A 26714-nucleotide genomic window follows, 5' to 3' on the forward strand; every position below is an offset into this window, starting at 1 on the left:
TCCCTGGGTATTTAGTTTCCCCAGGTTCAAATCTTTATCTTGAAATAATAACAGATTCATAGGAAATTGCAAAAAAAAAAAAAATCCCAGGGAGGTCTTGTGTGTTCTTTACCCAGCCTTTGGAGCAATAGTGCAGCCAGGAAATTGATGTTGAAATTGACATTGGTACAACCCACAGAATTTATTTGGATTTCCGGGTCCACCTCTATTCATTTGTGTGTGAGTCTATCTGTGTGTAGGGCTGTGCAGTTCTATCATGTGTACAGGTTCATGTAACCGACCCCTCCCCCTCAGTATCCAGAACTGCTCCGTTCCCACAAGATCCATCATGCTGCGCGGTGGAAGCCACACCCATGCCGGCACAACCACACCCCCTGGCAATGTTCTTCATCTCCAAAACTTGGTGGTTTCAAGAATATTCTATGAATGGAATCATACAGTATGGGACCTTTCGAGATTGGCTTTTAAACTCAGCATGCGTCCCTTGAGAGCCATCCAGATTGCTGCATGCCTCGAGGATCTGTTCCTTTTTATTGCTACGTAGTATTCCACCACGGTGTGGATCTACCACAGTTTAACCACTCATCTATCGAAGGACATGTAGGTTGTTTCCGGTATTTGGCTATTATGAATCCTTATTTTTTATAAAATTAGCTCAGAAAATGCCAGCCAGTGGCATCTGTGTTCTGAGTTTGGACAAGGTGCAATATTTTCCATGATCCCTCAATGATGGAAGTTTGCACAGACTTTTTCATTTGAACCCTGCAGAAGCCCTGGGTGGGAGGCAGGGCAGAGATTCAGTCAGTCAGTCAACACATTTTTATTGAGCACTTACTATGTACTATGTACTATTCTAGATAACTGGGGATACAGGAGTGAACAAAACAGACTCAAATTCCTTTCCGCATTGATTATCCCCAATACTCATCAGGGAAACCTGAAGCTCAGAGAGGCTATATAATTTGCTTAAGGGCACACAGGTGGGAAGTGAGACTTGACCCCGGGACTTCTGACTTCCAGGCCACTAATTCTCTGGTTAGATTTTGCCATCTATCTTCACTGACATCAACTTCAGAGCAAAAAGCACATGCTGGGGATCCTGTATGCGGTATTTTAAGCAGTGGTTCTTAATGGGGGTGGGTGGTGATTCTCCCTTTTCCCCCAGAGACGGTTGACAATGTCTGGAGTCATTTTTGGTTGTCAGAACTTGAGAGGGGTGTTGCTACTGGCGTCTAGTAGGTAGAGGTTCAGGGAAGCTGCTAACCATCCTACGGTGCTCAGGGCAGCCCCCACGACAAAGACTTATCCCACCCAGATGTCTGTAGTGCCAAGGTTGCAAAACTCTGGTGCAAAGTGCCCTAAATGTCATGGACAAAGACAGCAACTACCTAGACAGCACAGTGTAATATTGAACACACAATTATTTGCATGACAGTTCTCGTGAAGGCAGCACACTGTTGGTCGGGGGCTGATAGAGGGTCACTATGAAGCCTGGAGGGCTGCCTGAAAGAGGATGCAGAACATGCAGGGGTACCGTTCCTCTGTTCCATGCTCTCTTCTTCCATTTCTCTTGAAGAACCTTATTAACCTCCTTCATGCAGAAATGGACCAGAGAGCAGAGCTGAACATGCAAAGCCTTTTTAGGAACAGCCGGGAGGCAGGCAGGACGCTCAGTCTGCATTGTGGAGTGTACAAGAAACATAACCTCAGTTTTCAGAACTAGGCTTAATTTCGATTTCAAGTCCCCGTTTTGCTGGGTGGGAGAAAATCACAATTAATCAGAGTCTCCCTACTGCTTGTTCTAAGTTGTATCTATATTTCTTTTTTTGGTGAAGGGAGCTCACAACGTGCCAAGACCTGGGCAGGGGCCAGCAGCAATCTGCTCTTCTCTGGCACCTGCTGACATGGCCTCATTTCTGTCTTCCGGATGGCAGACGTGCCTTCTTGGCCTCCTGGACGCCCTCTCTTCACCCAGCTTCTCCCTCTTTCTTCTCTCAGCTTCTTCTGCCCACCTCTTAGGCACACGGGGGACATTGGCAGGGCCAGGGAAACTGCTGCAGGGCTGTCGCCACTCCATGTGACCATCCCCTCTGGTACCATCCTGGGTGAGGGACACACATCCTCCGAGGCTCCCCCCAGCCCACACCCACTCTCAGAGCTGCCACAGGACCATTGCTTTGGCCACCACTCACCTCTCTGGAGACCCACATCATCATAGCTGTTTCCCCTCTCCTCTGGCCCTCTGCGTGGACCCCCAGCCCCGAGACACCTGATCTTATCTGCGTCTGGGCAAGTGGTTGTTGGATCTTACTTAGTCCCCAGACCTTTCGTTAATGACATAAACATTACGCCCAGGGCTCCCACTTTTGAAACTCAGAGCTCAGGTTCTTACAACCCCAAAGTCTTGATTCTTAAAAATCAAAACATTATCTCTGCTTTTCTGGTGAATCTGGTTCACCCCGAAATAAGAAGAGCCACTGGCTGAAAGAGCAAAAAGGAAAGGAAAAAAAAAAAAACCCTTTCATAGCTATCATGAAGTATTAGCTCACTCCAGCAGTATGTGAGGAATGAATGGAAGACACCGTCGTGTTCTTCTGTGGGCCCTTCCCAGCCAGGGACAGCTGAATCTCGGTCCCCAGGCTCATCTCCCACCCTCCAAACCTGGATCAGAAGTCCCTAAGAGCATCGCAAGCCGCACTAGCGGGAGAGCCAGGGTAGAGAAGGGTGTGGGTGCCCGGACTGCAGGAAGCCTGGGTTCCCAGCCACACGCCACCACCTACCAGCTGAGTGAGCTTGATCAAGTCACTTAAGGTCTCTGGGTCTCAGTTTCCTAGTCTGTAAAAGGGGGGAATATAATACCTCCTTCCTGTGGTTATGAGGGTGATTAATGAGACAGAAATTGTAAACTGTGTAGAATGGTGCCCAGCACGGCCCAGCACGGAGTCAGCGCTGTAGGGGGGCTGGCTGCTATGGCCGTCACTCACTTATCCTAGAAGTGAATGGGTTTCCTGGAATCCAGGTCACACAAGGCCCCAGTGCTTGCTGCTGGGGGTTTCAATGCAGTCGCTTCACCGAGAGAGGGTCAGGGCATCTGTGCCCGGCCTCTGGCACTGCTGTCAGCTCCTTGCAAGAGCATCAGGGGGATTCTCTTTGGATCGTTGCGTTGCAAGAAACATAAGACTAGTCATTAGACTAGTTTAAGTAAAAAAGGAAACTCATTGGAAAAACAGGAATGCTGCTCAGCACTAAAAAGGAAGGAAGGCGGACAGCAAACCGGGGAGCTTCCCTCTCGTGCTCTCTCTGCAGCCAGCTTCCTGCCTTGGTGGTAACTGGCGACCTCCCTGCACCCGGGCCGGGGGTGGGGGGGGGGGCTGCTCTAGGTGCCTACTGTTTGCACTGGCCTCTTCTTCCTATTGGCAGAGGCTCCATCTGATTCGGGCGTCTGCACCAACCCCAGTGACTCCTGAAAGTCTACACCAGTCTTAAGGGCCCTTGCCGGTCATGGGTTTCGGAATGAGCATGTGACCCAGTTCTGGCAAGGGAGCTATCAAGGAAGTTTACAGGGAGCTTCTGGGAAAGGTCTCATCCCTGATGGAAAAGGGACCACAGAAGCGTGACAGGGCCTGGAGCCTGAGAGAGCCATGAGTAACAAGGCTGAGTACGTCAGAGGGGCCCCCCGCTCATGAAGTCCTGTTTCCTGGGCAAGAAGTCCAGACTCAACGCTGAGGGCCCCGGGGAACCATGGCTCAGGTCTGTGTGTCACACCGCTGACCATGCGACATGGAGAACGCATTCAAGGGGGACAGCCTGGAAGCAGGACACCAGTTAGGAAGCAGCTGGATGAACTGCAGATGGGACACAGAGGAAGGTTCTAGGGGATGGGGCACCAAACAATCGGGGTGATAAGGAGAGAGACTTGCTGGCTCTCTGTGCTCAGGGGCCTCAAGAACTGGTACCCTAAAGTAAGGAGGTCCTCACTAGCTCCATTCTGGACTGTCTGACTCGTCTACACAGGCCCAGTTACAATGGTAACTGAGGTAGAGACATCGTTTCTGAAGCATTTTTTGGGAAATTGAATCCAAATGATTTCATTTAAACCAATAGTCCACCTACCCAATTTCACTTTGCACTGTATGAGCACAATTTCTCTGCCACCCAGACCTGATGCAACCTTCCAAGAGGTTGGGCCAGTACGTCCCGGATGAAACCAGCCTGTGAGCACATCCCTTCCCAGTGACTAATGGGATCCACTCCAGATGAGGGACATGTTACAAGTACACGTACGTATGTGATTACTGCTGACTTTGGCAAGAGTCACACAGTGGAGACATTGCTCAGCTTCTCAAGGGTTTAGAAATGAGCCCTCCTCCAGAGTGAGTGGGAACAAGGGGTCACCTGCTCAGAATGGAGCAAAAGAGTGGCTGATGGGGGAAGACACAGGGTAAAGGGAGGGTGTGCTCCTAAGGGACAATACACAAGCCTCCTGGATGCCTTTTTTTTTTTTTTCTTAGCACATACACACACTGCTTTTCGATTTCTGAGGGCAACCACAGTTTGGTTTCATTCCTTCATAACATGTTCTTTTTTTTATTTTTTATTTTTTTTAGAGAGAGAGAGAGAGAAAGTGAGTGAGCACGAGCAGGGGGAGGGGCGGGGGGCTGGAGAGAGAGAACTCCAAGCAGACTCCCTGCTGAGCGTGGAGCCCGACACGGGACTCAATCCTACAACTCTAAGATCATGACCTAAGCCGAAATCAGGAGTCGGACTTTCAAGTGACTGAGCCATCCAATGCCCCCTCACATATACTTTCTAGGCATAAGCAAATATATGTGGGTCTATAGCTTAAAAAAAAAACTTGTGTGGCATCATAGTGCCCAGTCTTTTGCCTCTCTCAATTCATGATACATCTTGGCTATTCTTCCCTGTCAGCTCTATCTCCTTCTTTTTCGTGACCACATAGCATTCCGGCACAAGCCTACACCATGACTTAACTATCTTCTACTGGGGACATATTCAGGTTGGTAACCATTTTCCCCATTCTAAATAATCAGCAGTGAAAATCCTTGAACACACGGTCTTGAGCACCTATGTGAGTTCCACATGATGATCTGTTCCTCTAAGTAGGTTTTCAGCTTCACTTCCTTACAGATTGAGGTCTAGTCACCAAGCAGAGACAGTCTAATACTTTAAACTAGATACTTGCCCACTCAGCTGGAGCAGATACAAATGTTTGCTAGGAGAAGGCTCAGAGCAGCATTCTCTCCTCTTAGAATCCAGACTTCCAGAAATGGTCAAGCTAATGCGCCAAGCGACTCGTGTTCAGATGTCACTGGGCCATTGACGAGGCACTCAGCCACATCCTGTCGCACCTGACTCTCATGTCAGTCCGCAGAGCAGGAGTTTTTACAGAGGATTCGGAAACTGTTTTACAGAGGATTTGGAAACTGAGGCTCAGAGAGGATGAGACATCTATCCAGGGTCACACAGCTCGTAAGCGGCAGAGGACTCAGAAACGAGAGACAGATCTGATGAAATCCTGCCTTCTTTCTAAATCCATGGTGCAGACTGTATCACGGAGCCTCTTAGAGAAGAGACATATGGTGGATGCTTAGCTGAAAAGGTAGGTGACATAAACATCTGCCTACATGGGAACCGTCATCTTCCCCACCGCCTGTTATGGTAATGGGTAACAGAAATTCCACCATTCAAGATTTACTTCTTTGGCTCTTTCCCCAAGGACACAGTCACATCTCAGGGCCTTGTGAGCTGACAGAGAAGTTGGCAGTTCAATGAAGTCAGGCTCCTCAATAGGACCTTGAAAACCAGGGAAGAATCAGAGAAACTTACCATGCAGAGGGAGAGGGCCGTGAAGGGTAGGATGACAAGGAGAAACACACTTCCTCTGCCACTTTCTAGTTTTGCCTGTGGCTCCACTTTAGATGGAAATTTCTCCAGCCTCTTCCCAGATTAGCCAGGGTGAACCTGCCTAAAAGGAACACTCTGAAGATGATTTGCTGAGATAGACGAGACCTGCCCAGTTAGGTGTGTGGCACAGCAGGATGGATCTGGAGTTGGATCCTGGCATGGAAAAGTACTGAGGTTCTTTGCCTCCAGATGGGAGCTAGAGCCACTGTCTGAAATGATTATCCCCAGTCTGAGCCTCTCCAAAGTTGGTCTTGCAGAGTGAAATGAAAGCCAGATTCTGGGTCTTATCTGAGAGCTACATGACTGTTTCTCATCAACCATTTGGAGACTGGAAGGTTCCCAAATTCATTGTCTAAACTTTGTGATGGAATACACACAGCTCTCCAATGTGAGCTTGTGATCACAGGTACTTGCCTACACAAACAGTTCACCCCATTCAATAAAAAAATGTTACTATTTGGGGCTTTCAATTAGCCAACAAATATTTATTAAGCACCTGCAGGGGGCCAGGAGAAGTGGGCAGGACACAGGGGTCCCTATCCTCAAGGAGAGCAGGAGGCAGACTTGTAAAGAATTATGTCCCTGTGCAGAATGAGACAAAAGTAACTTCTCTTCCTGAAAGACAGGAGAAGCAGGGAACCTTGCCTCAGGGGAGAGAGTGTATGCAGAGTGACAAGGAATTCTTCCAAAGCTGGGAGAACACAGGCTCTGGAGCCAAACAACTGAGGTCTAATTGCTGATACTTCCCAGCTGTGTGACCTTGGGCAATGATGACCTCACCTTCTGAAGCCTCAGCTTTCTCTTCTATAAAGTGGGTGTAACCAAAAAGCATCCCTGGGGTTGTTACAAGGATTAAATGGGCTGGGAAGTGAGTAGCAACCTGGTGATGGGTCCATAGTAAGGATGTGAGGAATAAGCTGTTATTGTTATATTCATAGAGACTCATCACTGTTTCCCTAAATGCTTTCCTCATCCCCAAATCACAAGTCAGCCCCAAATTTGCCTATTTGTGGACACCAGGGACCTGTGGAACTGTTACTGGTCAAGTTAAAAAGCAACAATGGGAGAAAATACCCACGTGGGACAACACAGGTATACATACCCTTGGATGATGGATACCCATGAACTTGGAGTTTGATTACAATTTCACCAGGGTGGACTTGATTACAATTCCACCAGGGTGTCTAATTTCTGTCTGGGACACAGCAGATTCCCAGTAGGAGGCGCCTTCTGTCCTCAGCTGGATCCTCTGACACCCGGCCAGCTGCCTATTGGCCTTTCTCAGGGTTCAGAGAACTGGACAGTTGCGGGAGAAGGGGACCCCCGAACTGGCCTCTCGGAATTCAAAACAATCTAAGATTGGGAGAGACGGCGGCCTAACTTCTCCCTCTAGGTTTAGAATCCAGGTTTTTTTGTGGTCTGGCTGAGATCAGTTTGGGCGCGGGAGAGGCATGGTTCCAGGGCAAACCTCCAGATGGGGGCGGGGGGGCAGAGGCAGAGCCGCCGCGGTAGAGAGGCACCCTCACCAGTTCCGGTTTACCCTCCCCAGAGCCAGGCCTCAGGCAGCAGTTCTGGGGCTCTAAGCAGAGGTGGGCCAACGCCTGCAACCTGGTGGTCAGGACGACGACAGCCGGTATTTCATTGGGAAAGTTCTCCGGAAAGCTGGGAATGAAAGCCCCCAGTAGGCGAGATTCTCGGGATAGGGCGCCCGCATCCCGTATGCATGCAGGCGCGGGCCCCCCCGAAATGGGCTCCACCCGGACCGTGCGACCGGGAACCCGCAGGGGGCGCGCAGGGGACCGGAGAGAGGGTGGGGGGCCGGGCCGAGGGCAGGAACAGACTCGCTTTTTAAAAACCTGCTTCCTCCTTTCCTACCTCCACCCATCAGTCACCTCGCAAACCACCAACCCTGGGCGGTGCAGACGGGTCCCAGCGCCCCGAACACGCCCAAGGGTGAAGAGGGAGGCGGTGGCCTCCCCAGGAAGTGGGGGGGGGGGGGGAGGCCGGCGCACCGGGCGGCCAGGTGAGCGCGGGGCCAGGTAAAGGCGCGGCAGGTGGGTCCGCAGTGCTGTACCTGCCTATTCGCGCCTGAGTGGGGATTGGGGTATGCGGTGGGGTGGGGTGGGGGGGTCTCCCAGCTCTACTGAACATTTAAATAACCTGGACTCCGGTCCCGAGTCACCGTCCCCCGTTCCACCCCCACATCCACCTCCGCGGCCCGGGGGTAGGGATGTCTGGGCTCTGTTCCCTTCCCACATCCCTGTTTAGCCAACTCGGAGGGGCGGGGTCGGGGGAGGACTTGGCCCAGCGTCCCCCCACCCGCTGGCAACCCCCCCCCGCAATCCGACGCGAGAGAGTGGGTGCTTTCCCTCCGCAGCTCGGGTCCGCGCCCCGGTCCTGAGGGTGGCGCGGAGGGCCGGGAGGGAGGGTCGGCTGGTGGGCGGCGCCTCTCGGGGCTGGAGGCCGCTCCGGGCCGGCGCCGCCCCCTGTCTCTCGCCGTCCCTCCCTCCTGCACGCCGGCGCTCCGAGGCCGAGCTTCCTGCGTCCCCATCCCGGTCCCGGAGCGGGCTGTGCGCCCTCTACGCCACCGCCTCCCTCGACCGAGACCCCCCCACCCCGCCGAACCTCCGGCCCCGGGATCATAGCGCTCCGAAGGAGGCAGCCCGGCGGGGACCGGGTCGTGGAGCCCCCGGTCCCCGGCCGCCCGACCGTGACCGTGCTGGACCCGCAGCCGCCCGGGTGAGTCTGCGCCGCCGCGCCTTCCGCCCCGCGGCGCCCCGCGGAGTGACTGTTGGCGGGGCCGGGGAGGGAGCCGAGGGCTGGCGGGGTCTGTTTGTCCGTCCGTCCGGGAGTTTCCTGTCCCGGGTCTGCGGCCGGGAGGACTCCGAACCCGCACTCACTGGAGCCGCGCCCCGCCAGTGCGGGACACCCCGCCTCCACGGCATCGCGCTGACCTCGCCCGGGTAAGGCAACCAGCCTCCGGGGCCCCCTGTTGGCGAGGACAGGCGCCATCCGCCAGGTGGGTTTCGAACTCTCGGCCTTGACCAAGAGGCACCTTCCACCCATGCTTAGAGCAGAACTTCCCAGTAAGTCCCCGGAAACCACCCTGGCGCTGCCCAATTGATCCCCCTTCCCCCATCCCTAACTCTTTTCTGGAAACCGAGGCTTTTGGGGAATTTAGATTCGTGTGTGTGTTTTAACGTACCAAAGGCAAAAAAAGGTGAGAAATCGGGCGTGAGCGAAGTGGGGTGAAACTCAGTTTCTTCACTGTGAAATGGGTATGATAACCTCCTGGGATGAGGTGGGGCACTTGTGCCTAGCACATAGCAAGTACTTAAAATCCAAATCAGATCTCTTGTCTGCTTCCCGATGGGAGGCGTGTGGCCAGGGACTGCCAAGTCTAATTGAAAGGGATGGTCACTTAGAGCAAGTAAGCTTTCCTAACCAAGGGGTGGGGGAAACAGGAAACCTGGATGTCCTTACCGTTCCCCAGCCCTGCCTGGGCCCTCCCTGGCCGGTAGCAGCCATGGGGCACCTGTGCACTCTCGGATGAGCTTGTGTGGCCGGGGCCAGATCCCTCCTAGCAGTGCGGGTGGTCCAGGCGCCGGGGTTCCCGGCGCCGCTGGAGCGGCGCGGGCGGGGCCTAGGTGGGCGGGGCCGGAGCGGCGGGGGCGGAGTCGGAGCCAGCCCAGGAGAGCTGCCGGAGAGGGGTTACCCTCTAGAGCTGGCTTTTGGCTTTCGTTGGACGTGGTGCTCTTGGAGTATGGCTTCTCTAGTGGAGGGTCGGCTCTGGGACCTGTGAGCGGCTTTCACACTTGGGAGACTCGTCACACAGGGATCTTGACCGAAGTTGATAGGAACGAACGGAATTGGGAAGGAGCCCCTTTCCCTCCAAATGCTTCCCTCCGCAGCTTGCCAGAGGTACTGCCCAGACTGGGACAAAAGGCAGAAGAGAGGAAGGGGAGGAGGCTGGTGGCGCATCTGTTCCTCACAGTGTTCTGTCCAGTGGTTGGATGATTAGGGCCTCCTGGGCATGAAGCAGGGCCAGGCCTGCCCCAGAGATGCAGAGCCTAGGGACCTCAAGAGCTCCCAGCCTAGTGAGTAGTAAAGGACAAGAGTCGCTCAGAGGTGATGTTACAGTCAGGCCCCAGCACTGCCTGGCTGTGTGACCCGCCTCACTGGCCCTCGGGTTTCCTCATCTGTACGATGGGAGTGATAACCTCCTAGGTGGGACCTTCATGCCTAGCAGGAAGTTCCTTTACAGGGCTTAAGGGAGAACAGGAGAGAGAAAATAACTCAGGCTGAGGTGTGCCGGGACGCCCTGCTAAGAAAAGGATGTTGGACTGTGCAACAGTGTATTGGAGTCCCTTGCGGAGGGGGGAGGAAGGGTGTCTGGGCAGATGGAACAGCACCAGCAAAAGCACTGAGGTACAAAGGTACACGGGGTGGGAGTGTGCTCAGGCAATGGCCGATGGGTTTGTGGGAAGGTGGGGAAAGTAAAAGGAATTGGAGGGTCTGGAATGGGGGCCAGTCATTGCACGTGGGATTTTATCATGTGGATGTCTGGGAACCATTAAACAGATGTTGACTGAGTGCCTTCCATGGGCCAGGCACTGTTCTAGGTGCTCAGGATGGATCACTGAACAAGAAAGACAAAGACAGAAACAAATCGCATTCAAGATCTTTAAGCAGGGGAGTCATCTGATCCTGTTTGATCTATGTGAGGAAGATAATTCTGTGTGGAAGTCGGATGAGAGTTTGGGGAGGACTGCTGGGAGAGAGGAGGCTGGTCTGTGGGCTGGGGGCGGTGGGGATGAAACGGGGGGCTGGAGTGGAGCCCCGCACAGGAGGCAGAGATTAACATGTGGTCTTCACACGTGACCACTGCTCAAGGGTGAAGTTTGTGGATTTGGTGTGAGGCCCAAACTGCCAGCCTGTCTTCCACCAGAGAGCGCGGGCGAGTGCCGGGGACCTTGGCAGGGCCCAAGCCCCTCCAGCTGTGGCCTTCCTGCTCCCAGACTCCAGAAGGCACAAAACCTAGGAGTTTCTATGTGAGGAATGGCAAAGCTGCAGGCAGAGCCAGGAGCCCATCTCCTGGGCAACCTGCCTCTTTTAGGGCTCCTGTTTTCCTGGGTCACGGTTCTGGTAAATGTTCTCTCCCTCCATGCGGCTGGCAGTAAACCTCTCAGGACCCTCAGGCTAGAAGAGGGGCTTTGGCTCTGGGCTTCTCTTCTCCCCATTCCAAACTGAGGTGGAATTCAAGGGACTGAGCAGAGTTTTCTCCCTAAGTGCTGAGAAAGTTCCAGAAGCTCAAGATGTCTTCTGTTGGGGATGTGGTGAGGGGTCTGCTTCTGGCTCTTGGCTTTTGCTTTCACTTTGTTCTAAAGCTTGGACGGGTCATTCTTGCAATTGATAGCTCTAAGAGTGTCCTCTGTGATGGAAGTCTCCCTTTGCTTGGAAGGGGACCACACTCTGTCTTTCACCAGGAGGACCCCAGAATGTCTTGGGTGGAGGGGACCACTCTCATTTGACAAATAAAACTCAGAGAGGAGAAGCGCACATAGCAAGTCAGCAGCAGAACTGGGACTGCCACCCACCCCCTGACCACTGTTCATTCTCCCAGGAGACTGGCCACGTTCAGGTCAGAGACTTGTTTTAGACCCCAGGTTAGTACAGGTTCGGTGGTTTCTCAGGATCTCTGTCTTCTGGCCGCTTCATAGAGTCTTGTTCCTCCCCAGCCTGGACAGGTGGCCCAGCTTGGCCTGGCAACATTTTTGTTCTCCTCACCTTGGATTGAGCCCTTGGTGCACTGGCTGGCCCTCCTGGGAGCTCTGGCCCCCCAAAGAAACAGGTTTTCCCTGCTTCATGCTAGACTGCCCCAACACGCTGGCCAGAAGCAGCCCTTTGAGACTCTCTGCTGAGCTCTCCCCGACTAGCTGTGGCCTCAGACTCTTGACTCCTCCCTCCCCTTGGCCCCAACCCTTATCTCCTGAGGCTGGTTGGCCCTGCCTTCTATCCAGTGTTGTTTACTTGCGCTAAGCTGCCAACAGTCTCTTATTCTCTCTTGCCCTAGATTTATCAGACCTAGCAGCCCTTAAACCTGAATGCTGGTCCCTTTAGCTCTTAGAATTTTGGAGCCAGAGGGGACCTTAGCCGTCAGAACGTCTAATCTGCTTATTTTACAAATGGGGAAACTGAGGCCCAGGGAAGGGAAGGCACTCGCCTGAGTTCAGGGCTAGGACTAGACCCCATTTCCTGATTTCAGGGATGGTTCTTGAAAATAAACCAACACAATAAAACCAGAGGAGCCCACCCCCCCTCCCCCGAAGCCTCTTTCTCTCTACGCTCCACACGGGCAGGTGCTTTGGAGACGTCCACAGTGACCTATCCAGGAGGAGTACATGCTGAGGGACCCGGAAGACGAGGGGTGCACATCAAGGAGTATGTATCTTGACATTTTCAGGTCCTATCTGTTCAAACTGCTATTAACGCCAGGGAGTAAGCTAGTGATTAACCGACCTTATTTGCTGCTCTTTATAATGTACCTCTGAATGGATCGGCATTTAAAGTTGTTTTCTCCCCCAGATCACCAAGGAAGTACATGCTCACTGTAGAAAACCTGGATGGGTTTTTTTGTTTGCTTGCTTGCTCTGCTATCTAATATCCTGGTTCATTGTCATAACATGTATTTTCCCCGTGTGACAGCATGCCAGTTCTAACCTGTCAATCTCACACACTTCTACCCTCTGATGGCTGGAAGGTTCTCAGGAAGCCAGCTTTTTGTGGTATGTCAGAATACTCCAGCCACCAAAAATCCTAGCACACTATGCAAATTATTCACTGTGTGGGACCTCAGGGGGCCATGTCTCGCACCGCCATGGTGTTTGGGAAAGGGCTGTGTTTACAAAAATCTGAAGCAAAGATCCGATTCTCAGTGAGCATCTTAGAAATGGAGGAGGTTAGCCATCTCGGTGGGATGGGTGTGATCCAAAGATTATAGGAGGGAAAGAGAAGTCTTCGTTTCCTCTGATTTTTTTTTTTTTTCTGTGTTGGTTTTTAACCCAGCCAAGTGCTCCCACCACCCTGTTACCACCCCTTGCCCTGAATCTCCCCAGGATTAGGCACTGGGGTGGCAAGTGTGGGTCCCTAGGAAAATCAGGACTGTATTCCGCTTGCTTGTCTCCGAGCCCTGCATCTTGCACAGCAAGATGACTGTTTCGATGGCAAGCCAGAATTTGTTGCTTACTCAGGTGATCCAGGTTGGTAACTTCACCTTTGGGACAGGGTCACCTGATGTCACCTCTCAGACTCTAAGATCACAGCTTCATTAATGCCATGTAAATTGTCCGTGCTAGAAGTGATCTCGGAGGGAGGGTCCCTTAGGCCAATGCCTATAGACTGTGGGCAGCAACTTCGTGGGTTTTAAAATCAGTTAAGTAGTTTTCCACTGGCTTTTAAAAAGTGAAATAGAAGAAAGCAGACTAGAAAACAAAATGCATCTCCTGTCGTGAGAAGCATTCTTTAGTAAAACTTTCATCTCAATTATCTGTATATGGGTATTCACTGAGTCACCAGATAACTATATTTCCATCTGCATGGTAAGAACCTTGGGCAGCCCTTGCTCCGGTCCATTGGGTTTCTTTTTAAATTGAGGTACAGTTAACATACAATATTATATGAGTTTCAGGTAGACAACATAGTGATTTTGACATTTGTATCCACTGCAAAATGATCAACACAGTAAGTCTAGTTACCATCTATCACCTGACAAAGTTATTACAATGTTATTGACTATATCCCTCATGCTGTACATTACATCCCCATGACTTCTTTGTTTTATAACTGGAAGTTTGTACTTCTTCATCCCCTTCACCCATTTTGCCCCCACCAAGCCCTCTCCCCTCTAGCAGCCACCAATCTGGTCTCTGTATTCATGAGTCTACGGTTTTTGTTTAGTTTGTTTTGTTTTTTAGATTCCACATATTTGTGAAATCAGGTGGTATTTGTCTTTCTCTGTCTGATTTATTTCACTTTGCATAATATCCTCTAGGTCTATGCATGCTGCTGCAAATGGTAAGATTTCATTCTTTCTTATGGCTAGGTAGTATTTATTTATATATATAAATATTTATATCGCATCTTCTCTATTCACTCATCCATTGAGGTATACTTAGGTTGTTTCCATGTCTTGGCTGTTGTGAATAACACTGCAATGAACATAAGGGTGCATGTATGTTTTCAAATTAGTGTTTTTGTTTTCTTTGTATCAATACCCAGTAGTGAAATTGCTGGATCATAGGGTAGTTCTATTTTCAGTTTTTTGAGGAACTTCCACACTTTTTTCCACAGTGGCTGCACCAATTTACAATCCCACCAACCATGCACAAGGGTTCCCTTTCTTCTACATCCTTGCCAATGCATGTTATTTCTTATCTTTTTGATGATAGCCATCCTGACAAGTGTGAGGTACTATCTCATTGTGGTTCTGATTTGCATTTCATGATGATGAGTGATGTTGAGCATCTTTTCATGTGTCCGTGGCCATCTGGATGTCTTCTTTGGAAAAATGTCTATTCAGATCATCTGCTTATTTTTTAATCAGATTCTTTGTGGGTTTCTTTTGTTATTGAGCTGTGTGAGTTCTTTATATATTTTGCATATTAACCCCTTATCAGATATATGATTTGCAAATGTCTTCTCCCATTCTGTAGGTTTTCTTTTCATTTTGTTGATGGCTTATTTTGCTGTGCAGAAGCTTTTTAGTTTGACGTAGTCCCAATTGTTTATTTTTGCTTTTGTTTTCCTTGCCTTTGGAGTCAGATCCAAAAAAACATCGCTAAGACCAGTGTCAGGGAGTTTACTGCTTCTGTTTTCTCCTAGGAGTTTTGTGGATTCAAGTCCTACATTTAAGTCTTCAATCCATTGTGAGTTAATTTTTGTGTATGGTGTAAACGGTCCGCTGTTTTTTATACTGTGATTCTGGGAAAGTTGGAATTCTTTGGACGGGTCCCAGAGGCATTCAGGGGTTTGAGGGGACAGAGCTGAGTAGTGGGAGGCAGGGCCAGCTGGAAGGAAGCTCTGTTTACAAATGTTCCAGATGTCAGGGGTGTGAAAGATTCCTTTAAGAAAGTTCTGTGGCTTGGGGCACCTGGGTGGCTCAGTCGTTAAGCGTCTGCCTTCGACTTAGGTCATGATCCCAGGGTCCTGGGATCGAGGCCCGCATCGGGCTCCCTGCTCTGCGGGAAGCCTGCTTCTCCCTCTCCCACTCCCCCTGCTTGTATTCCCTCTCTCACTGTGTCTCTCTCTGTCAAATAAATAAATAAAATCTTTAAAAAAAAAAAAAAAGTTCTGTGGCTTTAAAAACAATACTAAACAGCAGGTTGGAAACCAGTGGCTTATCTATCCACCTCAATTCTTAGAAGAAGAAACAGAGGCCAGAAAACAGAGGGTCTGTACGGGGCAGGTGGGGTCTCCAGCCACACCCTCAAGGGTCTCTAAGTGTAGACCTCTGACACCTCTCCAAGTGATGTGCCAAAGTCAGTATCAGACGGAGCTGTTGGCCTGTAACACACGTTCACCATGCAGCCTCAGTCGCCCACAGGCTACACGTTCGTGTACACCAGGAATTCATGTTTATCATAAGGCCCATAACTGTCATGCTCATGGCCCAGTTTATATTGCCATGGTGCACAAAACATTAATTTGTTCAGTGTCAGCATCTAAAACTCATCACAGGATTGGTAAGTCCATTTCGGCATTTCTTCTTTTCTTAATGTCGCCAGAGCTTCACTAATGGAAGCATCCTAGAGGTGATGGGCCCAAGGTCACCCAGCAAATCGTGGCAGATCCAGGATGGGAACTCACCATGGTAGGTGAGTTCCTTTTTTTTTTTTTTTTTTTAAGATTGTGGCCTCATATGATGGACAGTTCTGGATGTCTCCAGAAGGTTCTGCTATTTCTTTGATTCAGGATATAGAACCAGGTGGCTCTAATTCTTGGTGAATTTTATGTCTTTGCCATTTTTTCCTCTCCACATCTGGTCTGGGAAAGAGAAAGAGAATTTACTTACCTTACCCTTGTTCTACATTTTCCGCACACCTACTGGCTGGGCGTCTACAGGGATACCTCATTTCATTGCGCGTTGTAGAGACTGTGTATATTACAAATTGAAGGTTTGTGTCAACCCTGTGTCCAGCAAGTCTCTTGGTGCTGTTTTTCCAACAGTATTGGCTCACTTCCTATCTCTGTGTCACATTTTGGTAATTCTCACAATATTTCAAACTTCTTCATCATTATTATATTTTGTGTGGTGATCTGTGATCACCGATCACGACTTGCCGAAAGCTCAGACGATGGTTAGCATTTTTTAGCAATTACGTATTTCGCAATTAAGGCATGTACATTGTTTTTTTCAGCCGTAATGCTGTTGCACACTTAATAGACTATGACCTAGTGTGAACATAACTTGGAATGCACTGGGAAACCAAAAAAGTCATTTGACTCATTTTATTGCAATATTCACTTTATTCCAGTGCTCTGGAACTGAACCCACAATATCTCCGAGGTATGCCCATGCTGGTTAGCATTATAGGCATGGTTTGTTGATATTTGGTAGAGGAAGATACGATTAAAAAACAAACACACTTTGGGACCCTAAATATTACGTCTTCATTAGCTGCAGTTTGGACGGTAGCAATTACATAGCGGAGTTGTCCTTGGGTCATTGTGTTCAACCAGTGACAGGTGCAGATTCTACTATGGTGGTGGGAGGCATTATCTTTGGCTCACCACAAGCCGTGGCTTTTAAGAAATGTACTGGGATGTTCTGTGTGCCAGTGGAGAACTAGAGGGCTGGCTGGATGTAAAGGCACCATTGCAGTTCAGTTGACAGGGATGACGAAGCCCAGGAGCGGGAAGAGGAAATTTCTTTCAGACCTGGAGTGTCAAGGGCAGGCTTTCAGAAAACTGAATCTATGCTGAAATCTGAAGGGGGGCAGAAGGTTGGCAGCAGAAGAGGTTTGACATGGGCTGATACTAGATGTGAAGGGTGGGATGGGAAAAACCTTTTATACAATTTCTTCTTAAGAGTCATTTTGGAAGTGAGACTCATTCATTCAACTGGTATTTATTGAGTTTTCTTTCTACAGGCCAGGTATTCTGGGTTTTGGGGGGACATGGTCCATAAGAGAGACATGGTCCTTGCTCTCGTAAAGCTGACACCTTATTGGGGCAGAGCGAGGAATCAATAAATTAGGACACAAATAAGTGAAGTAACCAAGAATCATATACTCACAGAACTAAAATCTTTACCACTCCCTCAACTGCCTGCTGAGGATCAAGGCTAAGCTAAAACCCTTAGCTTTCAAAGTTCTAAAGACTGGACTCTCCTAAATACTGGACTCTTTAGAGTACAGACTCAGTTTACCTTTCCAGACCCTTTGCTGCTGCCCCGCCCCCTCCCCCCAACCAATGGATGAGTTGTAAGGAACCAGAACCACTTCCCACCTCCGCCTCCCTCCTACACCCCCACCCATAGCCATGAACCGTGATGGTTTTTCCTCTTTCTATTCCTTCTGCTTTTCTGCCTAGACCATTCTCTGTCCTAGACAAAACTCTTAAAAAAACAAACACACCCAAACTCTATTTATCTTGGAATAATTTTAGATTTATAGAAAAGTTGCAGAAATAATAGCTTTCCTATATCCTTCACTCAGCTTCCCCTGATGTTAGCATCTTACCTAACATGGCGTTTGCAACAAAGCTGAGAAATTCATGTTATTACTCACAAAATGGCAGACTTTATTTGGATGTCACCAGGTTATTTTGTTGTTGTTTCCGCTCTGTGATCCATTCCAAGACGCCACAGGGCATTCAGTTGTCCTGTCTTCTTCATCTCTCCCGGTCTATCCCAGTGTCTTAACGTTTCCTTGAATTTTGTGACCTTGAAAGCTTCGAAGAGTACTAGTCAGTATTCTCTAGAACGCCCCTTACTTTGGGTTAATGTCATCTCATGATTAGACTGGGATTTGGGGTTCGGGGAAAGAATGCAACAGAGGGGAAGTATCCTTATCATTGCATCACATCAGGATTTACACGATATATAGCAACATGACTCACCAATGATGCTGATCTTGATCATTTGGTTAAAAGTGGTGTCTGCAAGACTTCTCCACTGTAGAATTACTACAGCCCCTTTTTGGAGGGGGCTTTTATAGGGTGATATAAAAGGTAACATTATAAAAGAAATAACTGAAAATGATTGATAGATTAGGCTCCTAAAATTAAAAAACTTCAATACAGCAAATGATAAACTAGGGCAACATTTGCAACACATGGCAGACAAGGGGCTGTTTTCCGAATACATACCGAGCTTTTCCAGTTAGTAAGGAAAAGTCAAATGCCCTCAAGAAATGGAATAAACAAAAAACAAAACAAAAACAAAAAGGAGTTGGAACTAAGAAGAGATGCTGTTGGTCAACAAGCATGTGGGGAGAAAAGAAAAAGAAACAACCAAGAAATGTAACAATGATATACCAATATTATCTAATTTATTGTCCCTATTCAAGAGTCCCCACAATATCAGGGTCCACTTTGGGATCACCCATTGATTTTATTTTTCTTAAGTTTTTATTTAAATTTCAGGTAGTTAACCTAGAGTGTAATAGTAGTTTCAGGTGTACAATATAGTGGTTGAGCACTTCCATTCAACACCCAGTGCTCATTACAACAAGTGCCCTCCTTACTCCCCTGGGCCACCCATTGATTTTAGTCTCCTTTAATCCAAGATAGTCCCCAAACCTTCTTTGGTCTTCCACGGCATTGACATTTTTGAAGAGATGGAGCCAATGTCTTAATTGCTATGCTTCTCCTCTCATGACTGGATGAGTTCTAAACTTTTATGGCAAGACATTTTCATATGCGCTGTGGGATAGTTGTCTTGCATCCCATCAGAAAGCACAGCAGGTCAGAGCTCAAGAAAGAAGAAGGAGGAGGAGGAGGAGGGGGCAGAGAAGGAGGAGAAGAAGAAGAAATGCCCTTAGGCAATAAGCATGTGGAAAAAAACCCCAACATTCACCCCCCATCATATTAAAGAAAATGCCACTTAAAACAATACCGTCTTTCACATATGAAATTTTTAATGTTTTGAACGTTTCAAACTTTTAAGTTAAAAAAAGAAGGCTGATCCTTCACAAGCTCATGGTGGGGCCGAGGACAGTCCGAAATGCATGTCAAAGCTTTAAAAAAAACACAGCAGTTTCAATACCAAGAATTTATCTAGAGGAAACACAATTGTGTAAGGAGTTAGTTTCAATACTGTTATTTTTTTTTAACAGCAATAAAATTAGAAACCAACGATGTATCTGGAGTAGGGGATTGGTTAGTTATGTAAATTATGAGTCTTCCACGTACTGGAATATTCCTCAGCCACTAAAAGTTATGGTTTAGAGGAATACTGGTGCTGTGCAAAATTGTTATGGATCAACATTTTAAAAGTTAGGGCACCAAGCCACGTTGCAGTAAGATCTCATTTTTGTAAAAAAAAGAAAAAGTATGTTTGTTTACAAAACACACAAGAAAGCCTGAACACCATCATAGGTATTATCAGTAGTTAGGGATGGTGGGGTAATCGGTGATTTTCATTTCCTTTCTGCTAATCTAGATTCATTAATGTTTGCTTAATTAAGAAGCATTGTTTTTATAATAAGAGAAAAATGTTGTTGTTGTTTTTTAAAATCTCCTAGGGTTGTAGTGGATCCCCCCAAGGATGACTGCTAGTTAAGGTGCTTGTGAGCTGTTGAGGGCTTGCGTTAGATCAGCCCCTAGTCCAGGTGGTTCTTTTATGATTTTAACTTTGAGCATCTGGTTCTCCCTTCCCAGACTTAAAAAGCTGAGAAGGGGAGCATGGTGAAAATACAGTAGGACACTCGCCTGCACCTGTGAAAACCACCTGTTATAGGCTGTTTCTGTCTCCCCCAAATTCATATGTTGAAGCCCTACTCCCAATGTGATGGGATTAGAAGGCAGGGCCTTGGGCAGTAATTAGGTTTAGATGAGGTCCTGAGAGTGAGTCTATCCTGATGGGATTCGTTCCCTTAAGAGCAGAGGAGGAGAGAGAGATCACCCTGGAGGGGCCCAGGAGAGGCCCCAGGAGAACACAGCCAGAAGGCCACCATCTACAAGCCAGGAGGCGGGCCCTCCCTGGACACCAGATCTACCGGCACCCTGACGTTGGACTTCCAGCCTCTGGAACTGGGCGGAGTCAATGTCTGTTGATTAAGCTGCCCAGTCTGTGATGGTTGTTTCAGCAGCCTGAGCTAAGACACCACCCTCCCAGCACTCTGTCATTTATGTCATTATGTCACATACATCCTTCTAAATTTACAAACAGTAAAATTCACCCTTTCTCATGTGTAGTTCTGTGGTTTTGATAAACGCATACCGTTGTGTAACCGCCACCACCGGAATCAAGAGATAGAAAAGTTTCATTAGCCCCCCAAAATTCCCTCGTGCTGCCCCTTTGTTGCCAACCCCTTCCCTCCCCCTGGTCCTCAGCAACCACTGGTGTTGGCCGTCCTCAGAGTTTTCCCTTTGCCAGGACGTCATACAAATAGAATCAGACATTATGAAGCCTTTTGGAGTCTGGCTGCTTCTACTCAGCGTCCCGCTTTGAGATTCTTCCATATTGTATTGCTCCATTGCATGGGTAAATCCGTTTATCCCTTCACCTGTTGTAGAATATGTGGATTGTGTCTAATTTCTAGTTCCGGGGCGATCATGACTAAGGTCGCTATGAACAGTCATGTGCAGGTTGGAGTATGAACACACATGGTTTTCCTTTCTCTTGAGGAAACACCTAGGAGTGGATTTTTTTTTTAATTTTGTTATGTTAATCACCATACATCACATCATTAGTTTTTGATGTAGTGTTCCATGATTCATTGTTTGCGTATAACACCCAGTGCTCCGTGCAGAACGTGCCCTCCTTAATACCCATCACCGGGCTAACCCATCCTCCCACCCCCCTCCCCTCTAGAACCCTCAGTTTGTTTTTCAGAGTCCATCGTCTCTCATGGTTCATCTAGGAGTGGATCTTTATATGCAGTGGCCAAACTTGAATGTGTCATGCTGAGGATCCAGGGAGGGGAGGGTGGGTGGGAGGAGTATACTCTTGCTGAGCACCTACTGTGTGCCTCCCACAGCGCCAGGAGCTTCATGCGCATGGCCTCACGTGGTCCTCAGCACAGCCGAGGAAATAACAAGCTCCGGCTACCCCTTGACCCACAGAACAGGCAGTGACATACATTTCAAACCAATTAACACAGAGTTACTGTCTTTGAACTTGGAGAGGGTTTGCGGTGGCAGACTGTTGAGCCTCCACCGAATGTCTTCCCTCCACATTCCGACTTTGTTCTAGCATTTACTATCTTCACTAGATAGTAATGGCTGAAAGTCGATTAGGTTGAGGGCTCTCTCCCTGAACTTCCATAAGAAGGTTCTTCCCAGTTCCAACTGCCGGCACCACTCGGTGTATGGACCTAATGAAATATGAATCACCACCTGCCTCAACTTGGAACTTTAATGACCGATGTTGAACACCCAGAAGAAACAGAGTCACACCACCCCCGCCCCCTTGACGTTTTGCCTTTCCCCATCCCATGTGGGTCCTACTCCGCCAGCAAGTCAGTTGACCTTTTCCGCATTGGTGATCTGCCCCTTCCCCATGTCACAGCAAAGACGGTCACAGTGGGTTGTGTCTAGTTCTTAACTTAAATAACTTTTTCTCAACTCTTTTTGTTTCATTAGAAAAAAAATGTTACCCGTGGTGAACATTTTTAAAAATCACACACTGTATAAAGGGATATCCAATGAAAAAATACAAATCTCCCTTTCATCTCAGACCCCCAGTCTCGTTCCTCAGAGATAGCCACGGCTCACCGTTTCTTGTTTAGGCTTCCAGAAATGTTCTGTGTGGATAAGGTGCTTTTAAATGCTGCTTTTCGATGTTCAAGTGTTATAGTTGTCCAATTGTTCCGAAATTGTTGGGTACTTTTTAAACTCGTAATCACTCATATCGGGGTCCTCGGATTGCCTTTGAGGACCCACAAACCACCTGAAATTTTATGGCAAACTTCCATCTCTGCGTTTTTCGGTGGAGGGTCAGTAGCTTTCATCAGGGGTCTGTGCACACACACCCCGCCCACATGCACACCCCCCCCCACACACACACACAGGAAGAAACATGGCTTACACAAAAAGGCATGGCGGGCGGGTATGAGAAAAGCAACCTTTTACTGACAAAAAGTAGTTACATGTGTAATCAGCTGGGGGTGCAAGTTCCGAATTTATGGATCACTGGTCCCTAGTTCTGTGGTTGGAAGCCAATGGAGCCATTGAACAGTTTTGTCCCGGGCTAAGGGGAACCGTGCCTGGCTGAGCCAACAGCCATGAAGTTCACCGAGCTCTTCAGCCCTGGGTATTTCTACTGAGTCATTGCCTGTGGGGAAGTGTGTTGGCAGCTTTAGAACACAGGCATGCTCTTGCCCGGGATGGAGTTACCCATTCACTGGGAACTTCTCACAGAGAGGAGGAGACAAACCTGCTTCTGACAAGAGGATTTCCGGCTGAAAAACATTCAAAAAGATTTTAGGGAAATTCCTGAGAGCCAAAGCCATATCTGGTTGGTGTTGAAAGTCATGAACGTGTGGGGAAATGTCCTTCATGGGGTCAATATTCTTGATGGGGTGGAGGGTACGGAACAACCAGGCTCCCCATATCCTTGTTTTGGGGTGGCCCTGGAGGAGGAGACCGATCCTGGCTGGACGGATGGAGAGAGGGTCTGACCTTACAAGGTAGTTCCCGTGTTAGTTTAAATGCACATCGCATTTTGCGTATATTAACTCATAACTCATCGATCCTCATAACAGTTCAATGACATGGGGAAACTGAGGCAGGAGTATGCTAGCTACTGTGCAAACAGCCCCACATCTCAAGGGCCCAAGACAATTAGGTCACAGTGTCACCTGCTGGGTGGGGAAGGTGTGGAGTCTTTGCTCCACAAGGTCCTTCAGGGACCCAGGCTTCTTCTGTCTTCAGCACTTGGTTTCCAAGGGCTTGGTGAGCTAATAACACCAACCACTAGTTGTAGAGAGGTTTTAAGTCCCGGTAGTCTGGTTCCAGAGTCTGTCTTCTTAACCACTACATCATAGTAAGAAATGATAGCCCTGGCTTTTAGCTAGATTTACCTGGTGTGTCACCTCAGAACTGGAGGGAGGGAGAATACGAGGCGTTCTGGAGAACATTGGCGCTTCATTGCCAAGGTCTCAGGCTCTTCTTCCTAAGGACTGAGCTGGGTAAATGTCATGGACATTTTTACCTCATCTTCTGCACATAAATATGAAAGCCTTTCCCCCCAAAAGTTTGCACCTGAAATACATGTGCGTCAGCTTCGTTGCTGCCTGGCACGCGGGTCTTTCCGCCACAGACATCATCCGTGCTGAGCTGACTGCCCCGTATTGCTGCTTGTTGTAGGGAGGAGGTTTTGCTAAATTTCAGCACCCTCGTTAAAACATTTTCCCCCAGTTGAAGTGTCTTCTTGTGGAAAGAACCCAAATGTCCAACATAAAAGCCCGGACAATAGACTGTGGTACATCCACACAAGGGAATGCAACATGGCCGTTAAACATGGCAGTGATGGAGACTTTGAGAGACCTCGAAAGACAATTCTAATCTCCCATCCAAGTACTAACCAGGCCCGACCCTGCTTAGCTCCCGAGATCAGACGAGATCGGACGCGTTCAGGGTGGTATGGCCGTAGACAAGACAATTCTAATCTCTTAATGTGAAAAAGCAGATTATGAAAGCAGTCCGCTTTTTTCATTTTAAAAAGGATACAAAGAATTTAAGATTTTGAATATTTACCATTTCTAAAGTTCCTATAGAGAACCACGTATGACTTTGTATTAAAGTTACAGATTTCAAAATTTAAGTGCTGGCCCTAAGGACTGGACTGACTTGGGTAATTGCTGAATGTCTCCTAATGGGGAAGAGAGTTGTAGGATTTAGTGAGGATTAAATGAGCTATGGGTAAAAAGTACGCACGGTAGATACTCAGTACATTTTTAGATGCTGTTATTGTCATAACTGCTTTTAAAAAACCTTCCCATTCTGACAAGCCCACTCCAAATCCAAACGAACCATTTCCAGTAGTGGGAGGTGGGGGCTTTATTGCAACAGGCCTGGGGTTGTGGACCTGTGAGGAGGCCAGTGTGCACCCCGGACGTCCCTCTGGCCTCTGCTGTAGGGCAGGGTAGAGCTGAGTGACTGAGCTGCTGCTTTTAAGTGTTGCCCAAGGGGGCACCTGGGTGGCTCAGTTCGTTAAGCAACTGCCTTCAGTTCAGGTCATGATCCCAGTGTCCTGGGATCGAGTCCCACATCGGGCTCCTTGCTCAGTGGGGAACCAGCTTCTCCTTCTGCATGCCGCTCCCCCTGCTTGTGCTCGCTCTCTCTCTCTGTCTCTCTCTGACAAATAAATAAAATCTTTAAGAGAAAAAAAAATGTGTCGGCCAAGGGGCGCTCTGGCTGATGTCCGGTTTCTGTCCGCTGCACAGAGAAATAACTCAGGTTCTGAGTCAGACTACCTGGATTCCACATCGATTAAATAGAATTTAATGCCACCACCGTAGGGTGGGGGTGAGGATGAAGTGGTCCTAAGCTTGCGGAGCCTTAGCACAATGTCTCAGGAATTGCCAGTGCTCACAGACAGGTTAGGCCTCAGAAATCCATATGACATAATTACATTAATAATACAACATATTTTACACTGTTATAGTTCCAGAATCTTTTCATCATCCTAGACAGAAATGGAGGAAGGCTTTTTAAATGCCTATAGGAGTGGTTCTTAAATTTCGGCACGTGTTAGAAGCTGCCCCAGAATTTCTCATCCAGTAGGTCTGAAGGGTTGGGGCCCAAGAACTTGCCTTTCTGACCGGCTCCCAGTGGTGCTGATGCTGTCGGTCTGGGACCACACTTGGAAAACCACTGCCTAAGATTGCAAGATCTGCAGGAAAGGGCGGATGATGACCTCATTCAGGCTGAACCCGGGGAGCTGGGGACTGCAACCAATGGAATTTATGATAAGAATTAGATCTTTCCCAGTTATGGGGGGGGGGGAGCAGAAGTGAAGATGAAACAGGAACTGAGGGACCAGGGTGTCCAGCCACCAAGGTGAGACCACAGGGAGGCTAGTGGAGAAGCCCGTGGGCAGCTATGGCCTGGTGGGTGCCCAGCCAGGTGTCCGGCGGCAGGCTTGGGGACACTGTGGGTCAGCAGGACCAGCAGTCAGAGAGAAGAGCTGGACACAGATCAGGCAGCAGGACGGGCTCAAACCTGCTGGGCCCCACAGGGCCTGTCCATCACTGCATCTACCTCAAGAGCCTAATGGCTGGCTACTTCTTCACTTCCAGCTTCCAGATTTCCCACAGACTCCTCTTTGGGCCAATTCTAACCTAGAGCCAATAGGAAGGAGGATTCTGGGGAAAGCAATTCCGGCTTCACCAAATTGACACAGCATAAGCTACCCTAACAGATCAGTCAATCCCTGCCATGGAGCTGCCTCCCTGAGCCCATGGGTGCTTTGGGGGGCCTGGCTGGGGGTTCCCCAGCTCTCCCAGCAGGACCTTCTGTCTGGCACAGATGTGGCCAGCGATCCCCAGCGATCCTTTGCTCAGAGCATCAATCAGCTGGATTCGAACCTGTTAGGGAACTTACAAAAAACAGATTCCCAGGCCCTAGCCCAGGCCTCCAACAGCAGGACCCGGGAATCTAGATTTTTCACTTGCTCTGAAGCTGATTCAGACATCCAGCCAAGTTTGGGACTCCTGACATGTGGAGCAGAAAGGAGACTCTGGGGCCAGGCAGACATGAGTTTGAATTCTGGTTCTATAAGTATTAGCTTTGTGATCTTGGGCAAGCAGCTAACCCTTTCTGATGTGAGACTGTTGACTCATCTGTAAAATGGGCATAATGCCTGCCTTCCTCGTGGAGGGTCATGGGGACCGAATGACAGAATGTATCACAAACTTCTGGCACGTGAATATTATGGTGCTTAATACAGTTAATAACTGTGCATATACACGTCCAGGGGTGTGTCAGATGGGCCCAGAGTCTTCTCTTTCTTCTTAGGAATCTGGGCCTTCACCTGGCCATATTCTTACACAGATTGTTTTCCTGACATCATGAAAACCAGACTTGCTTTTCCTATGTCTCTATTCATACTCCAGGCATTGTTTCATATAAAGATCAGTTGCTTCAATCTTGAAAAAGAAGAACAAAACTGGAGGTTTCACACTCCCAAATATCAAGATATGCTATGGCACAGAGAGCCCAGAAATACACCCACACTTTTACGTTCAATCTATGACAAAGGCAGCAAGAATGTACAATGGGGAAAAAAGATGGTCCCTCCAACGAATGATGTTGGGAAAACTGGACAACTACGTGCAAAAGAATGAAACTGGACCACTTTCTCACATCATATACAAAAATAAACTCAAAATAGATGAAGGACTGAAATGTGAGACCTGAAACCATACACATTCTAGAAGAGAGTTCAGGCAGAAATGTCTCTGAAATCGGCAGGAGCAATATTTTTCTAGATATGTCCCTTGAGGCAAGAGAAATGAAAGCAAAAATAAACTATCAGGACTACACCAAAATAAAAAGCTGCACAGCAAAGAAAACCATCAACAAAGCAAAAAGACAACCTACAGGATGAGAGAAGATATTTGCCA

General features: G+C 48.5%; 1 protein-coding gene across 3 annotated transcripts in view; it reads left to right on the forward strand.

Annotated features, from left to right (window-relative positions):
• The first annotated feature begins 8321 nt into the window (after nucleotides 1-8321).
• TMEM51 (transmembrane protein 51) overlaps nucleotides 8322-26714 on the forward strand; it is a 54697-nt gene continuing 36304 nt past the window's right edge. For 2 of the 3 annotated variants that reach the window (XM_081817527.1, XM_081817528.1), the window contains exon 1: nucleotides 8322-8664. The gene's annotated coding sequence lies outside the window, so the exon portion shown is untranslated. Of the gene's footprint in view, nucleotides 8665-15707; nucleotides 15798-26714 lie in introns of all 3 variants that reach the window. The other variant, XM_081817529.1, reaches the window with a different exon arrangement.

This window comes from Leptonychotes weddellii, chromosome 4, assembly GCF_054177405.1.
Source record: "Leptonychotes weddellii isolate Sample4059 chromosome 4, ASM5417740v2, whole genome shotgun sequence".
Classification (NCBI taxonomy): domain Eukaryota; kingdom Metazoa; phylum Chordata; class Mammalia; order Carnivora; family Phocidae; genus Leptonychotes; species Leptonychotes weddellii.